Source organism: Diceros bicornis, chromosome 22, assembly GCF_020826845.1.
Source record: "Diceros bicornis minor isolate mBicDic1 chromosome 22, mDicBic1.mat.cur, whole genome shotgun sequence".
NCBI classification, from domain to species: Eukaryota; Metazoa; Chordata; class Mammalia; order Perissodactyla; family Rhinocerotidae; genus Diceros; species Diceros bicornis.
In genome coordinates, this window is record NC_080761.1 from 53,725,068 (window position 1) to 53,735,949 (window position 10,882).

Genomic DNA, 10,882 nt, shown 5'->3' on the forward strand with positions numbered 1-10,882 from the left:
TCCTTTCTGAGCCCCACACTTGGGTCAAATTGGCCTTGCCCTTCTCCCAAGTTGCACCTGCTTTTCTCTCTCCAGCTACCACAGGCACATTTTCTCAATGGCATGCTGGGTACACTCCCCATTTTCTCATTTTGTGTCCCTCAATGTAAATAGCAACTATTCTTTTTTCACAGTTATCATACATATCCATCATATCATACATATCATCCATGTATGATAACTCTGTGGCGTTTTAGGGTTGCTTAACAATATACTAAACAGCCCTACTTACCAGTAGCTTGAGTTCTTAATTTTATTTATTTTTTCCCCCAAAGCCCCCCTAGATAGTTGTATGTCATAGTTGCACATCCTTCTAGTTGCTGTATGTGGAACGCGGCCTCAGCATGGCCGGAAAAGCAGTACGTTGGTGCGCGCTCAGGATCCGAACCCCGGGCTGCCAGCAGTGGAGCACGCACACTTATCCGCTAAGCCACCGGGTCGGCCCATGCAGCTTGAGTTCTTAAGTGTAATTTTACAGCCTTCCTCCGCCTCGCTTCTCACGGTGTGCTATCAGTTGCCACTTCTCAGTGTTGTGTGCCTGACCTCCTCATAGGATGCACCTAAATTGGCAGAGTGCTTACAGACCAGCTCCCTCGCTGATTAGAACAGCTAGTCAAATCAGAATGAAAAACTTCAGCAAAGGCAGGCTTTTGTCTTTTTAAACCACAGAAATCAAGTCCAACCAAACCTCTAACTAAACCCCAACATGTAAAATAGATAAAAGTGAAATGGGCCTCGCGGCACCAGCCAGAGGAGTTCAAGGGGCCCCACCACATATCCTACCCTCATTCCCCATCCACTGCAACACCCCAGCCTTATGCATCACAAATGCAGACATTGTTTGACTTATCAGCTAGCACTTGGCTGTATTCCCAGATAGCAGTATTTCAGATAAAGAAGTCCAGTATTGTGATTAAGAGCACAGGTTTGGAAGTCACACAGACCTGGATTCCATGAATTACTAGATTAGGTAACCTTGAGCAAATACTTCACTCTTTCTCAAGCTTGTGAGGAGCACCAAACAAGATAATGTACGTCAAATGCTTAGCCTAGATCCTGATAGCTACCAAAATGGTAGCAACTACAGGATTAACGTACACTGACCACTTTTTTCCCTGTTGATTCTGTTTATTTCATAATATTGTCTCTTCATTCACACAATTTAAATAACTCTACTGAGTTATAACAAATATCATAAAGGTCCCCCCTACCACCACCTTTTTTTTGGCTGAGAAAGATTCACCCTGAGCTAACATCTGTTGCCCATCTTCTTCTCTCTCTTTTTTTCCCCCCTCCCCAAAGCCCCAGTACATAGTTGTGTGTTCTAGTTGTAAATCCTTCTAGTTCTTCTACGTGAGCCACCACCACAGCATGGCTACTGACAGACGAGTGGGGTGGTTCCGCGTCCGGGAACCCAAACCAGGCCGCTGAAGCAGAGCACACCAATAAAGTTCACCCTTTTTAAGTGTACAATTCAAGGATTTCTTTAGTATTTACCAAGCTGGACAACTGTCACCAGAGGCCAACTATCACTCCAATAAAATACTTTGTGACACTGGTCATTTCTTTGTCCCACAGATGGCTACACTTTCAGAGTATATAAATTGGTTCATGGTACGCTAGCTACATCCCACTACAGCTGGGATTTTTTTGGTAAAGTGAGATAAGCATTAGAACAATTAAATAGCTCAGACAGTCTTTAAAAAAGCGAAAACTCTTCTGTGGTAATAAAATACTAAATGGCCTATTTTAACTAACAAGGTTTTCACTCCTGTAACCACCACCTGGATTGTTCTATAATATACAGGAGTATTGTTCCACCATTTCCTCAGCATTCCCAATCGCAAGGAATTAAAAGATACTAAATAAGCTGAAGTACCAAAGCTAAGATTTTCAAGAGGTCATCTGGTCTCCAGCAATTCAAAGAAGCATTTTACCAAGTAATCACTATTATAACAGGAAATTTCTAATCAAAATAAAATGAGACCTTGATTGGAGGGAAAAAATTGAGACATTCAACAAGTTACTAGAAAAAAATTGACCCAAGAAAATGTTTAATGTAACCCAACCAAAAAATAGGCAGAGGCAAGTGTCCCTCGACTGACGATTAGATAAAGATGTGGCATCCTCAACTGACGATTAGATAAAGATGTGGCATATATATAGAATGGAATACCACTCAGCCATAAAAAAAGACAAAATCGTCCCATGTGCAACAACATGGATGGACCTTGAGGGTATCATGTTAAGTGAAATAAACCAGAGAAAGACAAACACTGTATGATTTCACTCATATGTGAAAGATAAACAAACACATGGATAAAGAGAACAGATTAGTGGTTTCCAGAGGGGAGGGGGGTAGGGGGTGGGCGAAAGGGGTAAAGGGGAACATACGTATGGTGACAGATAAAAATTACACTACTGGTGGTAAGCATGATGCAGTCTATTTAGAAACTGATATATAATAATGTACACTGGAAATTACACATTATAAACCATTAGGATCTCAATAAAATAACTGAAAAAAAAAACTTTGTTTCTCTTTTACTAGCTGCTACAAATATACTACCAATTAAGGCCAAACAAAAAATACAACAATGTGATAATTAAAATAACAGCAAATTCTAATACAACTGAATTATGAACACAAAATTCAAAGTGTTTTAACTAAAACTATTATAACTGCAGAAATTTGGCCATAATTGATCCTATAGGAAGAACTCAGGAAACGTAAGGCTCAGTCTCCCACCCGCTCAAGGAAGCCTTGCCCAGTACTGGGACTCAACCGATAGTGCTTTTCTCTGCCACCTCCAACACATCCTGACTCCTAACTGCACTGTGTCTGTGTCTGTCTTCCCAGGAGAACACAGGCACCTAGAGAACACGGACAGTGCATGATTCATCTGTATCCCTAGCACCAAACAGTTGCTGACAAGTAGCAACAATAAAGCTCTGTTCAAGTGAACACCGGTAGAGTAGCATATATCATTAACACAAACAAAAAAAACTATCACTTAGGCCTAATCTGGATTAATTTACATTCTGAGCATTTCACAGAAATAAAATGAAATGAGAATATATTGTCTAAAGTTTTTATTAATGTAATAGTTTGGCCTCATTCCCACAAATCAAAAGGAACTTTACCTTTCACTAGTGTTTCAAAACCTGGGATCTGCATAAGAGTAACAAGATACATACAACATTTTTATTCTTTCCAATAGCTTAAGAAAATTACACTTATCCTACAATAAACAAAATGTACTTAACATTTGCAAGAATTATCTGAACTAAGTAATAGCAGTAGTTATGTCCTGCTTATCAGAAGAACTGATTGGCAATTATGTCTGATAAATAATTAAGAAAATAATCACTTAAGAAATGAATTATCACCCAGTAGTATACTTCAGTGACAATACGTAAATAGGGTAAATCAAAAACGTTGATTGAACAGGGAGGCTATAAAAGACGTTTGTAAACTGGGAAAATCTGAATGTGGATTTATATCAAATATTATTATTGATATTACACATTACATACACTATACTACTAAATAAATATTCATTTTCTTAGGTATAAGAATGTTATTGTGGTTATTTGTAAGAGAAGCTCTTTATTGTAAACAGATACTTGCTAAGGAAATATTTAGGCATCAACATCAAGATGATTGCACTTTATTTTTAAATCATTTAGCCACGGGGCCGGCCCTGTGGCTTAGCAGTTAAGTGCACGTGCTCCACTACTGGCAGCTCCGGTTCGGATCCCAGGTGCACACCAACGCACCGCTTCTCCGGCCACGCTGAAGCCGCGACCCACATGCAGCAACTAGAAGGATGTGCAACTATGACATACAACTATCTACTGGGGCTTTGGGGCGGGGCGGGGGGGGGGGAGGGGATTGGCAATAGATGTTAGCTCAGAGCCAGTCTTCCTCAGCAAAAAGAGGAGGATTAGCATGGATGTTAGCTCAGGGCTAATCATCCTCAAAAAAAATAATAAAAATTTACTTTCTTAAAAAACAGGACAGGGCTGGCCCGGTGGCATGGCGGTGAAATGTACGCGCTCCGCTTCAGTGGCCCGGGATTTGCAGGTTCAGATTCCGGGCACACACCAACGCACCGCTTGTCAAAACCATGCTGTGGCGGCGTCCCATATATAGTGGAGGAAGATGGATACAGATGTTAGCCCAGGGCCAGTTTTCCTCAACAAAAAGAGGAGGGTTGGCATCAGATGTTAGCTCAGGGCTAATCTTCCTCACAAAAAAAAAAAAAAAGAAGAAGAAAGAAAGAAAAGAAAAGAAAAAGAACCGGACGTGCAGCATCTTTGAGAGAAACACTGTCAAGAAAACTCAAGGGGCCAGCCGGTGGCGCAAGCGGTTCAGTGCGCGCGCTCCGCAGCGGCGGCCTGGGCTTCCCGGGTTTGGATCCCGGGCGCACACGGACGCGCTGCTTGGCAAGCCATGCTGTGGTGGCGTCCCATATAAAGTGGAGGAAGATGTGCATGGATGTTAGCGCAGGGCCAGTCTTCCTCAGCAAAAAAAGAGGATTGGCAACAGATGTTAGCTCAAGGCTGATCTTCCTCACCAAAAAAAAAAGAAAAAACAACAAAAAAAAGAAGTAGGAAATATCAGCACATACAGTTTGCATTATATTTGTCAAAACAAATATGATTAATTTGGTTCTTGGACTTAAAAACGAGAAAAATGACTCCATTCCTAAATACTTATTTGATAGCTGGCTCAAAATTATCTCAAAACCTACCAGAGGCTTACATGGTGATATTCCCTGTAAGTATTCCCTCTCTTTGCCTTCTTTCAAGTTACATCTCCACTCTCCTTTTCTGGGGGAAAAAAAGGAAAACAGCTGCTTCTAAGTTCTATCAAAAGATGCACCACCTCACTAGCCAACACCACCAGTGTCATAACAGACAGCTTTTAAAGGACACTCCATTTACTCAAATTAACAACAAAGAGCTAACTGGTATTTGCTGACCTACAGGTTACCTCACAAGGAAAAATAAAGACAGATTTGTTTAAGAGCAGAGGAACTTCACAATCTGTGAATGCACACAGTCTGCTTCCTTTGAGCAGGCATTAATCCTTTATAATACACTTACACCAAAAAAAAAAGTGTCTTATAACAAAAAAAAATCTTAACAATAAGTCATCATCTTAAAAAAAAAAAAGGGACTGGGGAATCAACACTTCAAGACTAACACTTTCAAAGTAAGAGCTTCACTTCATACCAGTTCAAACCTTCAAGATGGGTTTATACTTTCTACATGTGGTTTATACTTAAGGGAGTAGAGATAGCCACCAGTATCCACAAAAACACAAGCGCATATTGAAATAAACCCATTCTTCTCCATGTTTTCCGACCATTTCTCCCCAAACAATAAAAGTAAGAGACACTCCTGGTGAGCACTGCACAGGCTGCACCAGTTACCAGGAAAGGGAAGCAGAGGTGGTGTTGTTCCAGCCTTGTTCTAAAGCCTGCTCCATGTGACTACTGCTCGTCCAGCCCCCATTTAAAGAGAGAGGCCAGAGGAAACCAGAGCAGCAGGAACCAGGCAGGAGGGGCAATGACCACAACCCATTCCCACAGCCTCACTCCCATGCCACCACTTCCAGCCATATTTCAATCACAACAAAACCCTCCCTTCCCTGAATCGTTTCTTAATTACTGAGGGTCAGAGACAAGGCAGCAAACGGGAAATCAGCGCTGTGGGAAACAAGCAGGACAAGCGTGGGGGAAAAAATCTCATCACATGTGAACTAGACATAAAAACGAAACATCAGGAGGAACACACTGGAGGAAAGCAGAAGAGTAGTGTGGGAAACTAATCACTTCCGCCTAATGATAAGAGAAGCCTTCACAGCAAGGGGAGGACAGCCCTAGCCAAGGGGCCCTGCAGACAGGTAAGAGACGTCAGTGTAGTGGAAGACCCTATCATCCCCAGAGCGTGCAATTTATCCCCTTTCCCAAGACAGACAGGCACCACCCCAACCGAGGCACCCAAAGCCTAGGCTACAGAAGAGCTTGGGTATTACGTTCATCTATCTTTCGCCTTTATTAGACCAACTGACACTAAAAATTGGGAACGGACAATTCACGGCGAAAAGTGACGCAACACACTAACTACTCACATACCCCTTGGTTTAAAAAGTACTATCATAATAGAAGAGAAAATAGAAAAGAACTGGGTTCACCCAAAAAGTTAATTATATGCCCTCCAAATAAAAGATGATCTTTGGATACCCTATGGAGACCTTAAAAAGCTCTTAATTGTTAGGACACACAGGTGCTGAAGAAAGTAAGCCTAAACACTGGCAGAGCATATACTTTGGATACAAGTAGAAACAATATCCAACAGAAGTGGTAGTAACTAGAGGATTATGTCAAACAGGAAATAACAGGAATGATGATGGAATCAACTCCTAGAGAGAACAAGAATAAGAGACCAGAGTGGTGGCACTTGAGATGCCTGGGCAACTAATTAGATGAAAAACCCAGGAGAAAAGGTGGGAAAGCCGAGTGGCAAAGTGATTCAGCGGCAAAGAAAACTGAGATGCAATGCACCAATGAAAGAGTAACATTTTGAATATGTATTATAACAGAGAGCTCTTTAGTCTACAAAGCACTCTCAAACCTACATTAAAGAAAAGAACTGCGGACACAACCAAACTACAGGAACCGGGACTGAGGAGGAGAACTGAGTCCCAAAAGTCTGACACCAAAGCCTTCCAGAATGAAAACGAGTAGAATTGAACTACGCCTTCGGGAAAGGTTGGCGAGCGCAGAAGTTGGGCTCGGAGACGTCCAGTCCCAGGACTAGCGACAGGCGTGGAAGCGGAAAGGTGGTCAGGTTGGGGAGCCACAGCGTGGCGCGGGAGCTCCAGCAGACAGGCAGGGAGGGACAGCGGTGGGAGAGAAAACCACACCCTCCGGGGCAGAAACCCGAGGGGGGAGGGGAAGGCGCCCCCTGAGGCTGGGTGGGGCCGGGCCAACTCGGACCCGGGCAGGCAGGAAGGAGCTCAGCACAACTCAACGCGGGAGAGGGAGGAGGGCGCCCGGGACTGAGGACACATGAAGCGGCGAGGGAAGCTTGACCCTGGTGCTCACGGGTGGGCGCCGGAGCAGTATGAAGGGGGCTGGGGCAAAGAAGAGCTGAAACCAGGACTGGAAGGCGCACGCTGCAGCGCTCAGGGCCCTGGAACCGGGAAGGAGAGAGAGGGCGCCAATTACCGCTGCTGTTCTCGCCGGACTCGGGGCCCGCCGCCACCGCCGCCGCCGCTCGTTACCTGCCAATGTGCCTCTTACAAAGCGGCGGCGGCGGCAGAGGCGGCCTGGCCCGTCACGTGACCTTCGCGTCACGGCCGAGGGAGGAGCCGCCGCACGTCGCTGGCGCGCGGCTCGTCAGCCCGCCCACAGAGCGCGTCGTTTCCTCTAGGCTTCCCCTCGCCGCCAATCCCGCGAGGCCCACAGCGCCGAGGCGGGGAAGGCACAGGGATGGAGCAGACAGGGGAGCGTTTACGGAGTTTTTCGCACTGGGAATAATCAGGGCCGCACTAGCCACCGCACCCAAGATGCCCACAGCTGCAGCTCGTTGTCGCGCTGTGATGACCTCACAAGGCACCGCAAGCCACTCCCCTGCGGCCGCCTTCCTCTCGTCAAGTGACGTGGTCCAGCCCACCAAGGCCAGCCTGGCCGCCGAGCGCTGCGCGGAGACTACGACTCCCAGCCGGCTGCACTGCACAGGACACCGCCACCGTAGCCTTCTGTCGGAGGGTCATAGACGGGGCAGCTATGACCTAGAGCCGGGAGAAGGCGAAACGGAAGGCGGACAGAGCTGGTCTCTGAGACTAAAGCCAGCGGGTGCCGCCTGCCCGATGGCTGAGCGTGGTTCCGGCTGGGCAGTGTAGTCCCGGCGGGGGGTGGGTGCCGCCACCACGTTCCCGGGCCCCCTGCGCGGGAAAACGCCAACGGCCCGCCGAAGTCGCCACTGCACGCCGCAGGCCTGCAAGAGGACCCTCCACGGGCGCAAGGGCCTCGGCGCTCTGTCTTGCTAAATGTGACATGGAGTTCTGCACTCCCAAGATCTTTCTGCGTGAAAAGACTAACATTTATTGAACGCCTACTCGGTGTCGGTCGTTTATACAACCACTTTTATTAAGTCATAGAATCAACGTTTGAGGCAGGGATTGTCCCCATTTTACGCGTAAAGAAAGGCTTAGGGAGGGTCAGTTTCCTGGCTTGAAGAGACGCAAACCAGATTGCCTATCTCCAAACAGTGACTAACCTTCGTCTCAAAAAGATGTCACCTGTTTTAACTCCAGGAATAAAGCATAAAAGAGCAGATAACGAGTTATAGCTGTAGCACAGCGTTTTAGAGTTTAAAGTAGTTTCTCATTTACTGGCCTATTTGCTCCTCAAAGGCAGTATCTCAGGCTGGTTAGATACACGGACTTGGGAGTCTGCAAGCCTTCCCTCAATTCGAGCTTTCCTCTGATACCACTCCACCAGGTTGTGAAAATTAAATGAGATTATGTAAAGTACTGCTTAGCACATTGTAAACCCTCAATAAATACTAGTGATTATTCTCACACCCTTTAGGTACCCTTTGGGTACAACAAGTCTGAGGTAGGTGGGAAGGGAATTAGCATGTACTGATCTTTGGGCAGGGCACTATGCTAATTACTAACTAACTTGCTAGTTACTAATAGACTGGTCGTAGGTTAAATTACTTGATGAAAAACAATTGAAACCTTAACAGCCCTGCTCTGTTCAAGGGAAGCCTTTGTTATTCATCTGAATTGATCAAAGAATGCTCAGGCTGTGCCTTTGACAAACAGAACTTATTATCATGACCATTCATGTGTAGATGTATCTTATCTCTCTCCTTTGACAGTGAGTTAGGGTTGTGTATGGATGGTTCAGTCTTCCTCCTCTTATTCCTGCTTTATAGAAATGCGTGGGAGAGTCAAAGATAAAAACTACTCTTAAGAGGCAAAGACTTAATAGAAAGAGCACAAGAAAACAATTCTGAAAGGGTTTATACAAACCTGATAACAGCTGTCCTCTGAGGATTGGGAAAGAGGGGTTGTGATTGAAGGTGCTAGTCGAAAGGGACTATAATGTCTTAATTTTTTACGTGGAGAAGGTACTGGTGTTTTAATTAAAGATTAACTTTAAGAAAAGAGAGGGGCCGGCCCGGTGGTGCAAGCAGTTAAGTGCGCGCGCTCCGCTGCCGCAGCCCAGGGTTCGCCAGTTTGGATCCTGGGTGGGCACAGACTCACCGCTTGTCGGGCCGTGCTGTGGCGGCGTCCCATATAAAGTGGAGGCAGATGGGCATGGATATTAGCCCAGGGCAGGTCTTCCTCAGCAAAAAAGAGGAGGATTGGCAGATGTTAGCTCAGGGCCGATCTTCCTCACAAAAAAAAAGAGAAAGAAAGAAAGGAAAGAGAGACCAGAGACCATGTGTCAGCTCTGTGAGCTTGAATAAACCATGTCACCTCACCAGGCCTCAATTTCCTCTTCTGTTATTATATTTAAAAACATCTGTCTTTTCTGTGCTAGGCATACTATGCTGGGTGCTTTCATTAAATAATCATTTATCAAGGAAGTCCTACCTAAGACCTAGGATCCAAGAGAAAAATAAGGGCATCCAAGTCCTAAAACCTCACTGATTATAGTTGTCACCACGTGGATGCAATAGAACTATCCTCTCACTATAGCCTCCCCTGAGGGGTATCACTACCACCCTTTTCCACCCAGTCTGACTCGGAGACATCAACTCTGAATCTAATTTCATATCCTATAACTGCAAAAAACATCACCATCCCTTTCACCAGTTTTTGTTTGCTTAAGTGCTCTTGGCTGGGCTAAAGTGAGAGGGTGATGTGATGGAAAATACACTGAACAAATTCTCAGAAGCCTAGGTTTTTAAGTCTGTACACAACTCAGGTGGATGAAATCAGTCATTCTTAGATGTGGTCCATCTCAGAAAGAATCAGTAATAGGAGGCTGAGATTTAGGAAGATAGAATGAAGGTGTCTAAACTCCAAAACAGAATTTTCACACTCTAGATAAAGCTAATCACAGTTTGAATCTAATCTACTCACTTATAGTAAAATAAATGATCGTAATCAAATGCATTGTACCCTGCCTGAAGAATGTCATAACTGAGAAGGAATGGTCTGTATAGAACCTTTAAAAAAGAAAAATAAAAGTGAGCCTTAAGGGCCGGCCCCGTGGCTTAGTGGTTAAGTGAGCGCGCTCCACTGCTGGCGACCCGGGTTCGGATCCCGGGCTCGCACTGACGCGCTGCTTCTCTGGCCATGCTGAGGCCGCCTCCCCCATACAGCAACTAGAAGGATGTGCAGCTATGACACACAACTATCTACTGGGGCTTTGGGGGGAAAAAAATAAATAAATAAAATCTTTAAAAAAAAAAAAAAGTGAGCCTTAAGCAAAAATGTACATTACGCAGGGGAAAGGGTGGCCTGACCAGCACGTGGAACATTTCGATCCCTTTGGCAGATCTCTGCCTTTAGCAGATAGAGATGGGTAGTCCATGCCTATTAGCCACAAAGATCACTCAACATTCGCCAGCCTATGTTCCATGTCACCAACCTTCTGATTAGAATTTAGCTCCTCATGAAGATTTTCCTCCAGAGGTGTGAATGCATTGTGGACCAGAGGACCACATGTTATTTTGCTTGGCTGAAAATTAGTACAGTGACAATGACAATTTGGAATATACCACCAGTTTCTGAGTTATGTCTATGCCCAGAGCCAACTGAGCTGTGGGCATGCTGACCTCTGAAAGCAGTAAACAAACAGTTAGT

The 10,882-nt window shown here is 45.1% G+C and overlaps 1 protein-coding gene across 5 annotated transcripts in view; it reads right to left on the minus strand.

Annotated features, from left to right (window-relative positions):
- The window catches only part of UBAP2 (ubiquitin associated protein 2), a 119,460-nt gene extending 112,099 nt beyond the window's left edge, over positions 1-7,361 (minus strand). For 2 of the 5 annotated variants that reach the window (XM_058565977.1, XM_058565974.1), the window contains exon 1: positions 7,281-7,361. The gene's annotated coding sequence lies outside the window, so the exon portion shown is untranslated. Of the gene's footprint in view, positions 1-7,084; positions 7,141-7,280 lie in introns of those variants that run through there. The other 3 variants (XM_058565979.1, XM_058565976.1, XM_058565978.1) reach the window with 3 other exon arrangements.
- Positions 7,362-10,882: the final 3,521 nt, after the last annotated feature.